We start from the raw sequence: 18,692 nt of genomic DNA, 5'->3' as shown, positions 1-18,692 counted from the left end.
AACATAAAATGTGCAGTATTTCATAGCTGCAATGTTTTTTCATGTATTTCCTATGGGAGGGGTTACCCTAGAACACGTCTTGAGGGCCTTGCCATTCGCCACATACCATCCCACTACTTCATAAGGCATTCTCTGCCTCATGCTATTTTATATCTTCCTTCTGTTATTAAGTTTAAGAAAAAATCTTCCTTCTGTTATTAAGTTTAAGAAAGAGGAAAAAAAAAAAAAAAAAAGGAAGTGATTAGCCCAGATTGTCCTGGCACACAGTCCTCGTGGAGTAAAAGATTTTTGCTGAATACTTATCCCTAGTCATATCAAAAAATTAAAAAACCTCTATAAAAAGTTGAAGAGTGGGAATAAATAAAGCCTTGGTCTTTGGAGTCCTATAGATCTAGATTTGAATGCTTTGCCGGCTACTTAGATGGATGACTTTCCTAAATGTTTAATGTCTCAGTTTCCTCATCCTTCAAATTACAAAATTACAAAATACAGCCTTTCATGAGGTTTCTGAGCATATATAAAAGTATGTAAAATAATGGTTGTGAAGTACTTACTGCTATTGAGAAGGGCATTAGAAAATAGAGTTTCTGGGACATTCTAATTCTTCTACCTTCAGTAAAATATGAATTGCAGTAATCATACATTTTAATAATATAATTGATTTCAACTTTAAATATTCATGATAATTCTTTAAGAAAACAAAATTAGATACTGTTTAAGTCCAGTTTTGCCATTATTTGCTGATCTAGAACTAATCTTCTCTGACTCTTAGTTTCCTTGTCTACAAAATAGTGATGAAAGAAATAATCTTTAAAGAATATTGTGAAAGTAAAGTATGGAAAGCATCTAATATTCGAATAAGATCAAAGCACTTCAAAAGTTCTTCCGAGGATCTAATCTGAGGTCCTATGGGAAAGTCTCTTCATTCCATCTCCCAGATCCATTACCAGTCCTTTATTCTGAGTTCTCTTCTTGCTTTCCCGGGAAGTTAATAATGGCTCTCTCTGGAACTCTGAATAAAGGGAGAAGGTGTGGGTATGAGAATGTGTCTGTGTGTGTGTGCCTATGTGTATGTAAGAGGTGGTCAGTCCTCACAGATCATTCACTCTCCTGAGGGTATATCCTCAGTATCACTACATGCCACCTTGGAGATCATAACAAAGGATCATTGCTTAGCTTCTCATTCAAGCAGAGCAGGGGACATGCCCTTGTCAAGAACTTGAACTCTCTTGTACCTGATCTAGAGTTTAATGTGCTGAGGTTTGAACAAGTGAGAAATTAAGAAATTAAGGTGGTTACTAAAAAAAAAAGAAAGTAGTAGAGTTCATATGGGAAGTACAAACTTTGAGCTTGATGTTGATGCAGGGTTATTAGGTCAAGAAAGCAAGAAAAGAGATATGAGACGTTAGAAAGAATGGCTTCTGTTGCAATAGGATTTTATGTCCCCACCCTGTGGGCATGTTGTCCCTTCACATTCTATGGTTTAATAGCTCAGGTTATAGCATCATGTTCCATTGGTATTTCTGCTCAGTTTTTTATGTTCTTCCCAGTGCTGGAGCAACTGTTTTGTTTCACTCCTTATACACATCTTCATTTCTGAACTTGCTGTTCTCTGACCTGATGCTTTGCCCCTCCATTCCATTCAATTTGGGAAATTTTAGAGTTTCCATGGCCACCAGCCACCTTCCTACTGTGGTAGTCTTAGTAGAAAGCATCCCGGTCCTACTTTCTCATATTGTGTCTGTGATACACAGTTGCCTAAGAGAACAAAGTTACTATTATCTGATCCATCATGTTATCATTTGTATTGGTGGCCAGTCTGGGTTAAAGTTTCTCAAAGTATAACCAGCTGGCTGACCAGAAGCCTTGGCATCACTTGAGAATGTTGAATCAGAAACTTGTGGTAGGACATAATGATCTATATTTTAATAGGATATCTAGGTGATTCTGATACACATTACAGTTGGACTTGAACTGGTTTTAGGTTATGGATTAGGTGGCAGTCACTCTGTAGCATGAGTTGAAAGATTTATCCACTGGCTTTGATACCTTCCTTTTCAGAACTCACTCATTATAGTTCTCTTCTTCTTGTCAAAGGTTTACTTTTGCCTGGAAAAATTCAGTTATATTTGGAAAAAATAATAGATTAAGCTGACAATAATTTATAATTCTGTATGAATTTGTTTATATTATCTTTTTCTCACAACAGGTTTGGTAGTAGCTAATTTGAAAAACATCACTTGAAGGAGTAGATAATTTAAAAGAGCTATGCTTTTCTTTCCCTCAACAATTCTATGCATTTCTCCATGCTCATCAAGGTAAGTGAACTCTTCAGTCCCATGTCTTTTGTGTCAATGAAATTTGTCATATCATTGACTCTTTAAGTTCAGTGTCTTAAAATTTAGGAAAGTAGAAACTACTGGTATTATTTCTGAGGGATTTTATCCAGTAGAAATAACCAGTGGGTACAACTAAATTTCACTAAAGTTTTATTATATTTGAGATCCTCAGCTTAGGTTGTCCATATCATGGAAATGTGTTGGAGGAAATCATATGGGAAAATCAAGTATTAGGTAGGTTTTAACACAAATGTTTTAGAAATTGAACCAACAGTTCTACTTGCTAAGGTTTCAGAAGGTAAAGTGCTAGAGTTGAAAGCTCAGTGTAGGTGATAAGCTCTGCTGATAATGCTGTGATGACCAGGGTGACATCAGTTTGGTCTCTGGACCTTATATCTATCACCTAAAATAAAGAATTTGACTAGATGACCTCAAAATGCTCTTCTAAGTCAATAGTTCTATTAATGACTACCATGTAATTGTAGAAGCTGAAAACCACTTGTATAGAGGAAAGCTAAGTCTTGTGAAGTTAAACAACTTTTGCCAAGAGTATACATTTAGACAACAGCAGAATTGAGATTCTGACTAGGTGTTTGTCATGAAGACCGTCCATTTAGCCCATTTCTGACTTAGGCTTGTATTTTTCTTCTCATATTTGAATGAAAGTATTGTTGACTGCATAAAAATTATGTAACACATATATGTCTCAATACAGTCACATTTCATGCTCATTTCAAGAAGCTGAGGGGAGCGCTTGGGAGGCTAAGTCATTAAGCAGCTGCCTTCAGTCAGGTCACAATCTCAGGGTCCTGGGCTCAAGCCCCACATGGGGAGCCTGTTTCTCCCTCTGCCTGCTCCCCCTACTTGTGTACTCTCTCGCTCTCTCTCTCTCTCATTGTCAAATAAATACATAAAATCTAAAAGAAGAAGAAGAAGAAGAAGAAGAAGCAGCTGAGCGGGTTCTATAACCTATCAATTTATTTTAATATTTGATTATCAAGAACACTTGAATAAACATTCAGGATGCATATCAACTTAACAGAAACAATTTTCAGTCAATGTTCCTTGTATTTTACATTGCTTTTTAAAAAAATGTTGAAAGTGTGTGTGTGTGTGTGTGTGTGTGTGTGTGTGTGTATTTAACTAATCTCTGTACCCAGTGTGGGGCTTGAACTCATTACCCTGGAATCAAGAGTCACATGTTCTTCCATCTGAGCCAGTGAAACATTCCTTATATTTTACATTGTGTTTTACATGTATATATAGTCAAGGATTTATTGTTCCTGTGTTTTATTGTTAAATATTTGAAATATATATATTTCTATTGCTATCTTTAAAAATGGTTTGTTGAATAAATCTTCAGATAATTTGAACTCACAAATATTGGAGAATGATTCATTTAGCTAACTTTCTGCAAAGTCAAACTGGATTTTCCTTCCAAAGCTTAAAAAGATTATATATGGGGCATTTAATTTGTGCCAGAAATCTGGACTTTTACTAAAGCAAGGAGCCTTTTAATCCGAGTCTACAGGTGGCTGCTTGGGCGTGGAGGAAGTATTAGAAAATTCTGATATTTTTATTTCCTTGTTTTTCTGTATAAATTTCTGACATGGGCTGTTTGAAAAATGACATCCCCTTCTTAGACTGTAAACTGGCCTCATTGACCCAATAGTTTTGCATGACTGGTAAATTTTTGCGTAAGTAACCCGTGTCAATTTCTTGGTCCCTTCTGATGATCTAGAAGGAGAAGGAAGCTGCTTTGGGATACACACATTTGTACACACACGTTTGTGCACACACAGACACCATCTCCATTTGCCTCCTTTTATGTAGTGAAGTTGATTATGGCTTCTTACGGAACATTACAAAGCACTAAAACTTAAAGGCAACATTTCCTTTTGATTGAATGACTGCTTTAAGCCTAGTCTGAATGGAATGCGAGAACTTATTTTTCAGATATGCATAAACAAGGTTTAAGACTTCTTGTCACATTAATGAAATGGGATTGAACTCAGGAAATGGACAGTAACCTCCTAATTGGACAATTTGGCCTAAGAATAAAAGTCACTTATAATTCTTCTAATCCTTCTTCTAATGTCCCTGTGTGTAAGTCCATTTTTAGGGGGAGAAGAACTTTCACATTCTGTTTTACTCCCAACACACAACTTAAAATAATGGAGTGAATCCATCAAAAACAAAAATGTCACTGTTATGCTTTAGAAATGAGAGTAAACTTAGGACAGGGTGATAGAAAGAAATTTCCTTGATTTTCAACACTATGCTAAGATTTGCACCTTTATATATATTATATTCTTATCCTTATATTAAAAGGAAAGTATGTTGATATGTCTTTGAATTACTAGGGTGTATCATTGTGGGTTTTGTCCCTGAGCTGGACTGATTGAAATCAGGACAGAGCTGACACGGGTAGGTAAGTATAATGTTGAGAAGAATAATATGACATGTACCAGTTCATCAGTATCATTAGCCCTTTTTTTTTTTTTTTTTCTTTCTGAGAGTGAGGAAATTTTAGCAGAAATATCAGTTGCCTATGTCTCTTGCAATACAATTCTAGGGACATTTTCTATAACTCTTTATTCAGTGTGCCATGGCAGGGAGGCCCAGGTGAACAAGTGCTTCCTTATTAGTACCAGTTCCCTTTGCTCTACACTGTGTTACTGACTGTGCACCTGATTGTGCTTGGGGACCTCTGCTCACACAGCCAGTAAGTGCTACAAACAAGTTTTAAATCTGGAATCAGAGTTCCCATGGAATTATCACTGGTTAATTCCTATCAGAGTTAAGTGATTCACCCAGATTAGACAGCTAAAGGCATAGAAATAGAAAGATTATCAATAGGGTGACCATATCTTACTATTTGGGGGGGAAAAATCTCAATTTAAATTATTATCCTTGGGGGCGCCTGGGTGGCTCAGTGGGTTAAGCTGCTGCCTTCGGCTCAGGTCATGATCTCAGGGTCCTGGGATCGAGTCCCGCATCGGGCTCTCTGCTCAGCAGGGGCCTGCTTCCTTCCCTTCCCCTCTCTCTGCCTGCCTCTCTACCTACTGTGATCTCTCTCTGTCAAATAAATAAATAAAATCTTTAAAAAAAAAATTATTATCCTTGAATAATTATTAATACTATCACTTTCCACTCTCAACGTTGAACCAGTTTCCACAAAATTGTATTGCCAATTTAACGTTATGATTTCAATTACAAGTCGACTTTGCCCCATTTTTTTTTTTTAAACCCAAGTCTGTTTGATCCAAACAAGATTATTTAGTTAGCCAGTTATGGATTTTTTTTGGTGCTCAACCCATGTCCAGAAGAATTTCATCTACAGGTTAGTTACCCTCCTTCTATGGCACCACACTCAAGTCAAATAAAAAGCTATTTACCGTAAGAAAAATAAAGAACAGGCCCTAGCATAGAAGATAGTAATGCACTCTTTGAAAGTGTATGGTCAAATTATAAAGAAAAATAGTTTGGGGCTAGATAAAACAGGGGAGAGGCAGACACATTTTTAAGCATGTCACAACATTTACAGTGATTTTAGGTGAAAAGAGCAGTAAATTCCAATAGACTGAGAAAATTTGCAGCACAGCCTGCCTAGGGAAAAAAAAAAAAATCTGTCTTCCACCGAGATCTTGAAAACTTGTGTTGTAAAAGGCATCTCAAAATGTGAAGATGCTGTATATTTTCTTCAGAGTCCTGTATTTGGCCTATTCTTACTTTAGGATTTTTAAAGAAGAATTTAATCCTCTGGTGGATCCCTAATAGTAGTGTGGATTTTTAAAAGTGTCTTAAAAAACCCTTGTGTTCTCACCGTTGAGTACTAAAACTGATTTCTGCCCTCCACAAGTATCATGTTTGCTTGATGAAGGTCCAGGCAACGGTGAAGGGCACTGAAGGAAGGAGCTCCTCCCAACTTCCGTCAGTGCCATCTTCATGTCCTTCTTTGTAAGTGTCTACATCTAGAAACTTGGGATGTCTTCCAGTTTAAGTTTTCATAAAATGGTCTATGCTCTACTCCTCTGCTTCTAAACTCTACTTTAGACTGAGCTTCAGGCATGACTCTCTTTTCTTCATATGATGCTGGAGAACCTTCAGTGTAGCAGTTCTAGGGCAAGTACAGAAAACAGGACTGGACAAAGACACAGAGAACGAAAGGTCTCATTTACTGGGATTCTTCTCCCTCATTTCAGTTCCAGTACACACACACACACACACACACACACACACCTGAAATCTACACAGATGTTTACACTCATACACACCAAACACACACTGACAAAGACTTTTTAAGCTATCATAGCCACTAGAGATGCTTGTACCAGCACCATCTAAAGTGAGTTCATCCCTCACCAAAAGTTTTGTGTTTTCCAGCTCACTCTTCTTTAATCTTAGGGCCTAAGGTAGCAACAGAACTCTGGTGGTAGAAAGACAGATCTTGTTTTCTATCTTCTCTATTTCTTTTATTGGCTGACACTAATGTGTTCCTTGTGGGTTGCAAGTTGGGAGAATATGTGTCTGAATCTTTGGAGGAGACTGGAGTGGCCAGAGTTCCCAAAGCAGTTGTCACCACCTTGAGCTGCCTTGTTCATAAAGCCCTGTTCACAGAACAGTCTTTATCACAGAACGGTGTTATTTTCTCTGCCCTCCACAAGTATCATGTTTGCTTGATGAAGGTCCAGGCAATGGTGCTATCTTCATGCCCTTCTTTATCACTTAAGGAAAGTTGTTATCACTTGTGTTATGTGTTATCACTTAAGGAAAGTTGGCAAGCTTTTCTTAAAATAACCTCTTGGTCACCCTTACTATGATGATTCCAAAGGCCCAGGGTTTGGTGAGAAAATCTGGGACTCTTGGAATCTTAAACTCCTTCAAAACTGGCTCTGTACAGCACCAGTGTTCTTTAGGTATATGGAATATTTTTTCCACTTCCTGGTACTAGTGCACAGAGTTGATCCTCTACTCTTAGAATAATACCCACAACTGGCAAACATTTTATAGTTTTAGATTTTTACCTATTAATGAAATAATAGTGATTATTATTTCATATTTTATTTGCTTATATATTTTATCAGAGTTTGTAATTAAAAAAAAAATTACTCCAAGGAGATTTTCCTGAAATCCTCTCAGAAAATTGATCATGCACTGTATTTTCTAATAAAACAGGAACCTGTATTTTAAGCACAGCCAGGGAAGACAGCTTTTATGGCTCAGAGGAATGTGCTGTTTTCTGGGACTGTGGAGTCTGACGACACCCATCACATTTGGACCTTTTCCCAATGTAAAATGATATGACCAGTCAACCTATGCCATCACAGAGTTGGTCCTCAAAAAGGAAGTATTAATTAAGTAAGTTCACTTTGGGTGCTTTCATAAGATAAGAAAGCAAAATCGTGACCTTTCTTCTCAGCAACTTTCTCGTTCATGGAATAAAGAGGATTTGCTTAGCGGACTTTGTGCAAGATGTTCTCTGCTGCCTGGTGCAAAGTGGAGCAGAGGGAGAATTCAAGAGGAAAATAACAGGGTCTTGACTTGGATTTAATGTTTTTTTTTCACCTCCTCCCAAAGAGAACCTCATCCCAGGAGAAAAAAAGGAATAATTAGACGGAGCACTTTGAACACACCAACAGCTTAATGAATGTGAAACTAATAGATTCTCAGCTATGGGAGAGAGCACCAGAGGTCATCTGTTTTTATCCCTGCTTTCCTGCAGGACTGGACTAAAACCTACTCCTAAAAGCTGGGGTATATGCTGAATTCTAAGCCAAAAATGTGAAATGAGCAGTACAGAATTGCTGAACCCATATTCCCCTTAAACTCATTTTTGTTCTTTTACTAAAACCCCAAATTAATGACAACAACAGAAAAAGATAACACCACTTTACTACATCTAAACATGGAGATTTTATTTGCTTGAACATGAACAAAATAGGAATCTGCTTTCTAAAACAGGGCTAAGTTAATCCAGTATTTGTTTGTTTCAAGAACAATTATCATCTTTGAGATAAAAGAATTTCATTGCCTCCAACAGTAATATGTAATTCTGTGTGTTTAAATTAAATTCCCCTGACTCATTTTGAACACATTTTCTTACCTTCATGTGGAGTGATCATTTTCTACATCATTTATTCTTTTCTATGAGAATATCTACCCAATATCCTTTTTTATGTTATAAAATTATAATTTCTTACAATTTACTTTTTAATCTGTCAAGTCACAGAATTATTGTCAATTGCATTTGTAGTTTGTGACAATCGAAGTTTAAAATTGAAACTTTTCTTTTTGTATATGGAAGACGAGTATCAGGTGAGTCTGTAATTTAAAATAAAGCTTCCTTTGGTCCTGGAGCCTCGACCACAAGTCCTCCGATTAATCCTTGTCCTGTTGGAGATGAAGAAGCTGAGGTTTATGGAGGTAAAGGTCATGCATGACATTAACAGACAGAAACAGAAGATTTATTTCTGGAATTCCATCACTGTTTAACTCATGAAGTAGGCTGCCTATAAATTCCCCATGCATTTTTGTGCCTTTTGAATTTTAACAATATGTATTTATTATCTCATCAAAATTAAATTAAACAAAAGCTCAATATTTAGCTGTAAGATGCCAAAATCAAAATAAGTTTCAAAAGTCTAGAAAAAGCACACAGCAATAAAATAACAATACACTTGGCTCTCTTCACGTGATAAGCGATTGTCATTCTGAATATTTCTTTCCTCTCAGTCACATAGGACACTTATATAATTTCTGCAGCATTACAATAGAATTACTCCTCCGAGAAATCCCATACTGTGAGAATGTATTGGAGTAATTGAGCTGGCAGATGGCCTTAATATACGAAATATATTGATACAACAACTACTTACTTTCCTGACCGATGAAGCTGATAAAAGAAGGAGCAGAACAGAGAATATATGAGGGGAAAACATTCAGCCTGCCTGGACACATGCTGTGAGAGTTGGTGTCAAAATAATATAACCTACTTCATTCACTTTGATTAATTTTTTCCTCCGGTGGCATTATTTTATTCTCATCGCATTGTTCAAGACTTTATTCCACTAGGTTTCATTATTTCTCATTCTTGTTGATGTGAACATACCAAGACCCACATGTTCCTTTTCACTGTGAGCAAAGCACCTGCAAGCCTGCTTTTCACAAGTTTACAGGTGCACGGTTTCTCACCCATCTGCAAGCTCCATTCCTCCAGAATCGGTCTCCCTTGGCTTGTTTCCTGCAGGTCCCTCACGCAGTGCCTGACACATGGAGATGTTTAATGAATATATACTAAGTGAACCAATGCTGCTTACTAGACTGACCCCTCATGTATGACCTTTGTCAATATGGGTTACTGTTTCACTTAAGAAAGGCAGCTGGTATCTTTATTTTCTTCCAGCAATTATCCTTTATTTACTAAGTTAGCTAGGTCTTCCAAGTTTGGATATATATATGTATATATATATATATATATATATTACATATATCTTAGTTTAGCTTAATAAATTTCTCTCTTACAGAGAAATGGTTACTTTCAGCAAATAACTTCTAGTAAGAAGTGAAAGGAGCACAAGTATAGGTTTCAAAGTCATAAATATTTGAATTTAAATTCTGACTCTCAGATTACTCAGCTCTGTGACCACAGAGAAGTTATTTAACCTCTCTAAAACTCAGTTCCCTCATTTATCCTAAGAGCTGGTTTTCAGGATGTATTAAGCATTGCATAAGTATCAGAAGGTCAGTAAACTGCCTGAAGCATTGGAGGCCTCCCTCAAAAGCAACTGGTTTTGTTCCTCAAATTCACACTGCGTGCAGGACTGCAAACCTGCCTGTCTGGGGGAAGGTATTAGAACTTTTATAATAATTACCATTTATATACAAGGAAAATGTATGAAAATAAATCCCTGCTAGGCTGAAATACAGGATGAAATGTTCAGTTTAAGTACCTAAATCAGAACAATAGAAGTTAACAGTTGGTGTTACAAATATAAAATACAAAATGGAAGTCCCCTAATTCTTTTGGAGGCAGTGTAGTTTTATTCAGCAAGTCCTGAAGGTGGATAGTTTAAGATGTTTTGGGACTTTGGGGGATGAGGAACCCACATAGATAAGAATCTGTCTGCCTTTTCCTTAGCCCCTTCACACAGTCTGAGGGGACCAGCAGTTGAAGGTCAAAGGTAGAGCTGGGCCAGACAAGACTGGAAGAGAAGGGATTTCTGTTGTACATGCTGGAAAGAAATTTTAAAAGGTGTCCATTATGATTTGATTGACAGATAGTTGGTTTTTGTTGGGTTTGTTCTTGTTTTGTTTTTACCTCAATTATTTGCTTATCCTTAACAACGATTACTTGATGCATAACACATGATGATGTTGAAATCAATGCTGGGAATAAAAAAACGGTTTTACCATCATGCAGTTTACAGTATAATGAGGGGAGGGGAGATTTACCATCAGAAATGTTTAATAAGATAGAATGGGTGCATTAAGTTAACAGATACAGGTTACATTCTCTTTAACTTGGCACACTTGTTTTAAAAAGGAGAGGATTTTTTTTTTTTAAGATTTTATTTAGTTCTTTATATGTTAGAGAGAGAGCATAAGCAGGGGGAGCCGTAGGCAGAGAGAGAAGCAGAATCCCAGCTGAGCAGGAAGTGTAATGTGGGGCTCCATTCCAGGACCCCAGCATCATGACCTGAGCTGAAGGCAGTTGCTTAACTGGCTGAGCCACCCAGGCATCTCAGAAAGAGAGGATTTCTATGTGGTCAAAATGTAGCCTTTGCTCTTTGCATAGTGGGGTCAGCCAAGTAGAGGGACACATTGTGACTTGAGTTTACAATTCACAATATACCTACCTTTAAAAGCTCTGCTCTTGTATGGTATTGTTGAAGTTATGATTTTTCTAAATTCTGTTGATATTGATAAATTGTTTTCTCCCAGTATTAGAGGAGAGGTCCACATAGAAGTATGTTTTTGGGAGACTAAATTATTTTCCAAATAGAAGAAAGTGAAAGGTGTTAAAGCTTTCACACACTGGAAAGTCACCAGTGGATCATCTTTTGGTGGTGGTGGTAGTTGTAATAACTGATATTTCATAAGCCATTTCTATTACCCTGATCACAGCAATATGTGCATATGGATGTCCTCTTAATACCCCTGTAAGGTCAGGTTTGCTAATTTCATGTCTACTTAGCTGGTGGAGTGATTAAGGTTTGGAGAGATGAGGTAATTTTTTCATAGCCCTGCAACTGGCAGAGGTGGCCATCAGATTCCAGACGGAAAGCTCTGAACCCCCGATCAGCCTCATAGTGAGGAGCCCCAGGGCCTCTCCCCTTACCTCCCCAGTGGGGATCAGACCACTGATGTCAACAGGGAAGTAAGACCACCTCTGTGGCACCAGCACTGGGTTAATAACAACAAAATCCTAAGACCCCCACTGGTGCTGCTCCTCCAAGTTCGATTTAAGAATGTGGCAGGCTTTATGCATTACATGAATTTCCTAATTTGATTTTCAAATCAGCTCAAAAGAATAGCATTACCCTCAATTTACAGAAAAAAAAAATCTAGGTTTGGAGGTTCAGTAACATGCCCATGTGCTGGCGTACAGGTGCATTTGCTCTTACCCACTGAACTCCATGGCAGCCTTCAACAAATGGTTAAAAACTATTGTCTTCAATAGCACCCCCCCAAATCGAAACTCATTAAACAGAGAGGAGCTCATCTTCACTTTGATATTTGGTAAGAACTCAGTTATATCTCTGTTTCTCTTTCTTGTAACTTTACCTGAAAATTTCGAATCCCATTTTAGAATTAAGTACTTTTCCTTCCGCTGCTAGTTTTTCTCCTTTCCCATCTATCTCCGTGTTCCTGAGTACACCCAAACAACATAAACATAGGAACTGATGTTTCTGGTATCCATTTGCTTAGCCCTTTTTATTTCCACTGCACATTAAAAAAATATTTTCCAGTACTTTCTCTTTTATCATTAAAAACAAAACAATACAAAACAAATTGATCTGTCATATTTAGGCATCCAGTAAAACTTTAGGCAGTGTTTTCCAGAAAGGAATTTTAAACACTATTTTGATATCCCTATGCTAAAGCAATAAGAATTTTTGAACAAAGAAATTACAATATTTATTCATAATCACTATTTCTTCTTTATGCAAAGATCTTTTAAATTCTAGAATCAGAGAACACTTCCTTAAAAAGTTATCATGGTTCACACCTCTTAGTGACTAGCAGATGTTGACAACGAATTTTAATCTTTTTTATGTTTATTATGGATATATTTTAATCACAGTGGAATTTTCACAGTGGAAAAGTGAAAATAATTCACGGTGGGGTCTTAAATGAGAATTTTAAAAGAAGATTCTTCTCAATAGTGGAGTGAATGCAGTTTTTCATTGTGACAATAGTGCCACCTAATGTTTGATCTAGGGTTCTAAAATAAACTAAAAGCCAAGTTTAAATTGTGTGGCCCCTTGTCCTAAACCTCTATTTATATACAAGATAAAATTTGACAATTCAAATGTGAGTAAAGCTGAATAAATTAAATTTTTGTCAAATATCAAAAGTATGTAATTTCAATTCTAATCATTGCAGTATAGAAAAATGTTAATTTTCTACTTAGCATAACAAAGAACAACAGGTTTATTTACTCCAAATAGAAGCTCAAAACTGCATCTGTTATCGTTATTCATTAAAGGTAAGACTCAGGTCAAATTATCTATTGTGGTAAAATCACATCGTTAGTAATTGCAATTTAAGGGAATGATATCTCTGTGAAGTAGTGAAACATATGAGTGTAATATTGCATTTTCTTTTTAAAACACTTTTGTGTTGTTATCAACACACATTTTTCAGAGAGGAGATCTTAATAAATACCCAATAATGATAAGTAATTCTTTACAGTAACTTTTCTGGATTCCAGTCCAGGCACTTAAGGTGACTAAGAATTATTTTTTCCTTATGTGGGTACAAATTACCAAAGTTTTTATTCTTACTAATATGTCAAAGTGGCACAAAAATAAACATCAGCCCAGCCTTTATTCAAATTGTAAAAAGTCTAAAGTAACAGGATCGAAATAGATTCTGTTACTTGACCTAGATAATCCATGAATCTATCGTACGCTTTTTTATTGATTTCTTTTTGATATTTCAAAAATGATTTTAAAATAGATTGTTTTAAAAACAGATTTAAGTGGTACTCATGCAAGCACTTAAAGTTTGTTAATAAAGTTGTTACATAGGTGTAGCTACTCCACTTTGGAAGGGAGCTGAAACTCACGTTCAAATCATTTAGGATTTTGGTTTCTGAACACTTCTAATGGTTCACTAATGTAACTAAGTTCTCCCTCCTCCATTTTTTAGGGAGCCAACTCCATACATTCTCTTGAGCAAGAGCAGGGTATTATTTGACTACTCTATTTCAGCAGTTTCCATTTTCCTCGAGCATGAATTTCCCTGAGATGAGAAGAAAAGAGGGTAGTGGCAAATTCTAGGCTCCTTTTCTTTCTCTTTGCAAATAGTCTTTGTTCAATAACATTTGCTTGCATCCCATTCCTTGCCTAATTAAATGAAACCTTATATTTGCTTTATCAGAGATTTCATTCCCCCAGTTTTCTAGGCAATGAATAGGAAGGATGTCATTTTATCTTGACCCCAAACACTTCACAACCTCAGTCTCTTTTGACATAGTTTGTTGTCAGTTTTATGCCTAGTTAATCCCCAGAGAAACTGAGGTACATAGACCATATTCAGCATGGAGTTTGTGGCAGATTCTGTTAATTAATTAATCCAATATATTAGCAACCCCATTGTCTCTACCATGCCTTTCCAGGGGCCAATGAGAAGTGTGCACATGTCCGGTGCCAGGTGTCAAGAATATTTCTTGAAAGCTTTGGCTTTTTTTTAAAAAGGACTGAATTACTGACTTCACCCTTCCCATTTTGTCTTCCTTCTTTCCTTGACCATGTACTTGATGTCCATAGCTTTAGTAGCCGTTTGTATCTGTTGCAGAAAGACCATGTTTGTTTAATGCTGGTCTTGTTATCACTGAATTAGTGAATCAAATTCAACATCTACAATATTCAGCCTTCTCATATAGGAGAAAATAAAAACCTATTTAAATCATTATTCTCTGGATTTTCTAATATTTGTTACCAAAAGCCATCCTGAATGTTTAGAAGTAGAAGTGCAGATTATAGTAATTGAGCCTATAAGCACAATACCCAACCACAATAAGTGCTAGAAATGAAATCATCAACTGATACATGTTATTTTGCTTAAAGATTTTATTCACTTATTTGACAGAGAGAGAGATAAATAGAGTGATACCATGAACAGGGGAGCATTAGGCAGAAGGAAAGAGAGTGGGAGAGAAAGAAGCAGACTCCCTACTGAGCAGGGAGCCCGATCCAGCATTTGATCCCAGGACCCTGGAATCATGACCTGAGACAAAGGCAGACGCTTAATGCCTGAGCCACCCAGGTGCCCCAACTGGTACATGTTATAAACAGCTGACATCAAGAAAGACACAAGATCACTAAGAATGGCTCAGTTCATCAATATAAACACTTGAGTGACTATTTCATAGTGGGCCATGATCGATACTATAGGGCACAACTGATATAGGTTACAAACCTTGCATAAAAGAACCCCCCAAAAACTATGAAAAAATTGATGGCTAACATAAAATATCTTCAATATGTTAAATAGATGGACAGACAATTACTTAAAGACTTGCTTTTGAATATGGACATCAGTAGTTGTGTAGAAACTAGATAGAAAGAAAAAGAGCATTCTGGTTAGAGAGGAAAGTGAGAAAGTGCAGAAGCTGGTCTACAACATGCAGTTTGTGCTGGTTATCAGGGAGTTATTATGGAGCTAAGCTCATGTAAAAGCCTCAGACTCTTTCTCAGTCTTACACTCACTTGGTTCTATACTTATGCTTGTTATTTGATTTCTTTTATCGAGGAAGATGATGAGCAGTAGAAGGAGTGAAGTGAATCATTACAGGAAAACATGACATTGGTAAATTGAGTAAAGGTCATCTAAACTAATGGGGCAAAACACAAGAAATTTCCCAGGGCTGAAGACTTCAGAAAATCAAGCTTATATATGTGGAGAACAGAATAATGGTCACCAGAGGGTGGAGGGTGCGGGGAAGGAGAAATGGGTAAAGGGAATCAAAAAGTACAAACTTCCAGTCATAAAATAAATAAGTCCTGGGGATATAACATACAGCATGGAGACTACAGCTAACAATACTGTATTATATATTTGAAAGCCACCAAGAGAATGAACCTTAAAAGTTTTCAAAATGAGAAAAAAATTGTTCCTAGGCATGGTGACTAGACTTATCATGGGGATCACTTCACAATATATATACACATATCGAATCGTTACATTGTACATGTGAAACTAATAAAATATGAAAGTCATGTATACCTCCACAAAGGAGTTCAAAAAATATAGTCAATAGTATTTTGGAAGCAGATATGAAATTATTTAACTGATTCCATAAACGAATCAGCCATTGGGCTGCCATTGAGCACTGAGGATTAGAAGCCTCAAGCCGGATAAGTAAAGCACTGATTGTGGAAGGCGTGATTTTGTCCAGGTCCATCTGTGAATGATTTCTTTGTCCTTCACTGAACAGATGAACATGCTACTCAGAATCAGCAACACGTGGATTAACCCTGATATTTGGAGACTTTTGTCTAAACTGCCAAGTATTTGAATTACTGTATTCATTCATTCTTTTATTATTTCAACTGATATTGATCAAGTGATTATTCTGTGCCATGTAGAGGCCATGGGGAAACCAGAAGCTTCTGATCCTCTTCACCTTTCTGTTTGACTACCAACATACAAAGAACTAATGGTGTGTAAATAAAATTTAGATACACTAAAGTTTGCAAGGCAATGCACAATCAGAAGCATATCATATTCCATTAGCTGAGGAGGTTATTTTAATTCTTGAAAAAGGCAGAGAGAAAAACTGCCTGGAATTTGTAGTCAATAACTTATGTTCTGTCATCCTCCCCCGAAAGGAGTAAAAAATAATCATTTCTCCTCATCTTTTCTTATGTATATAAATGTCCTGTTAATTATAATTCTTATCCACATGAAATTTTATTTTAAAATGTTTCACTTATGTAACCTTCAGATATCTCTCATTTGTCTTTTTTCACTTACTTTTCCCAGTTTCATTACATGTGTACCTCAACATCTTTTTTTCTATTCAATATTAATCTGATTCTTATTTTAAATTATATTTTCCTCTAAGTTTATTTAAAAATTTACTTTTTATAATTTCCTGCATCCTAAAACTTATATATGCATATATATGCACTAACATAGACCTGGTTATTTTCTATTCAGGAGGATGGAAGAAAAAATGTAGGGTATCAGGTACATGAAATATGATTAATGGTTATAAAAGAAGGAGAGAAGCATTTGGGGGAAGGAAAAATTAGATTTAGGAGATCAGGGAAGATATTTGAGAAAACAAGAGAATTTACAGCCGGCTCTCAAAGTCTAGAAATGCCCTTGATTTCTTTAATAGTAGTTTACACATAAACCAAATGTCAATGAGCCTAAATTTTTCTGTATTTGATTCAGCTTGATTTTCTCTTCTTAGGCAAAAGGATAATGTCCCTGAATGGAGATACAGAGGAAAGAAGCTCCCCTTGCTATATGTAGGTCAGATCATCTTCTCATTTCATGGTTTTTATGGTTTGTTTCTGCATAGAAACACTGGACTAGAAACAGCAACCTCCTCTAGGCTTTCATTCAAATACTTTTCTGGCTAAAATAGATAGTGAAGACGTTTCAAGGTGGGTTCTCAGTCCTGTATGAGGCTTCCACACCCCCAGCTCTACTGTACCATCAATAGTGAGGAAGCCAAGATAAATGTGAGTGAAATAATATGCTGACAACACTGATAGTGAGTTGGCTGTTATTACTGGACTATCTTAAATCTCTTTCCCTTCCCTTTATATAAACCTGCTCCCATTTAGATAAATCTTTGAAAGCCTATATCAGAGAAAAGAGGTGATGTAATGAAATAGAAATACGGAGAAGAAATTGATTATGGAACATTTTTTCATTGGTTTTAGTTTTCCTGCTTTCATTGTTGAGGGAATATTTTTACAATATCAGTGTGATACGATGATGATTCCCATAACCATTATTTCATACCTTTTAAATGATTATAAAAAAAGGGAGGTAGCTACATGTGTCTTTAATTCATTGATGAATATTTTGGGGCACCTTCTGCGCACCAGACTTTGCTAGAACTACTGGAACTATAAAAGCAAACAAACAGACAAAACCTACTGCCCTAATGGAGTTCATCTTTTTGGAGTAAGAGAGACAATAAACAAAATAAATAACTAAAATAGGTGGCTTTTTATATAGTGGTAGATCCTAGGGAGAAAAACAAATCCTGGAAGTGGGTAGGGAGTGTATGAGGATTCACAGTATCCAGTAGGCACCCCCAACAGGTGTATTTGAGAGAGCACCTGGAAAACACCTGTGAAACAGACACCCAAGAGGAGAGATCAGTTGATATCAAAATCATGTAAGACAAGGAAGGATTTGGGGCAGAGGAGAAATCTGATAATACTGTTGTTCTGGAGGCTGACTTGAAAATCAACTGAAGTGGGGCAAGAGTAGAGGCAGGGAGACCAGTAAGGAGCTTCTTGCAATGTTCCTGCCAAGAGAGGACAGTGTCATGGAGAACGGTCCCAGGAGTGGAGGTAGTGATAAGTGGTAGATTCTTTGGTAACATTGAGAACACAGAGCCGGTGGGATGGACTAGTGGGTTCGATGGTGTAAGGTGTGAGGGAAACGATTCTAAGTATTTGGCCTAATGTCATTGCCATTAACTGAGATGTGGAAGACTGCACAGAACAAGTTTAAGGAAGGAGATCTGGAACTCATGGTGGGAATATTAAGTTTAAGATGCCTGTTATCAATCTCAGTGGAGATGTCAAGTTCCAATTGTACATAGGAGCTAAAGTGCAGGGAGAGATTAAAGGTGTTTATATAAATTTTAGAATATATAAATAGTATCCAAAGTCACTAGACAGTAAGGAATCACCAAGGCTAATAAGTGAGGTTACAGAAAAGGGCCAAGGACTGTGCCCTACCACACTTCACAGTTAAGCAATAAGGGGGATAGGGAAGGACTCACCAAGCATATGAGTCTCCAAGAGAGGACAGCCACATTGCTTATTTGACCAAAAAAAAAAAAAAAAATTAAAAAATCACAACCACATTTTATGACAAGTGAAATTGTGTCCCATAGTATATTTCCAGCCTGATAATGTTTCTGTTTTG

General features: G+C 36.6%; 1 long non-coding RNA gene across 2 annotated transcripts in view; it reads left to right on the top strand.

Moving 5' to 3' along the window:
- The first annotated feature begins 7,584 nt into the window (after window positions 1–7,584).
- The window catches only part of LOC309864347, a 53,159-nt gene continuing 42,051 nt past the window's right edge, over window positions 7,585–18,692 (top strand). Inside the window, exon 1 of one of the 2 annotated variants that reach the window (XR_014311468.1) lies at window positions 7,585–7,700. This is a non-coding gene — a long non-coding RNA (uncharacterized lncRNA). Of the gene's footprint in view, window positions 7,701–16,989; window positions 17,048–18,692 lie in introns of those variants that run through there. The other variant, XR_014311469.1, reaches the window with a different exon arrangement.

The sequence above is a fragment of the Mustela nivalis genome, assembly GCF_964662115.1.
Source record: "Mustela nivalis genome assembly, chromosome: 5".
Classification (NCBI taxonomy): domain Eukaryota; kingdom Metazoa; phylum Chordata; class Mammalia; order Carnivora; family Mustelidae; genus Mustela; species Mustela nivalis.
Note: the sequence above shows the minus strand (reverse complement) of the source record. Positions and strands in the feature narration are given on the sequence as shown.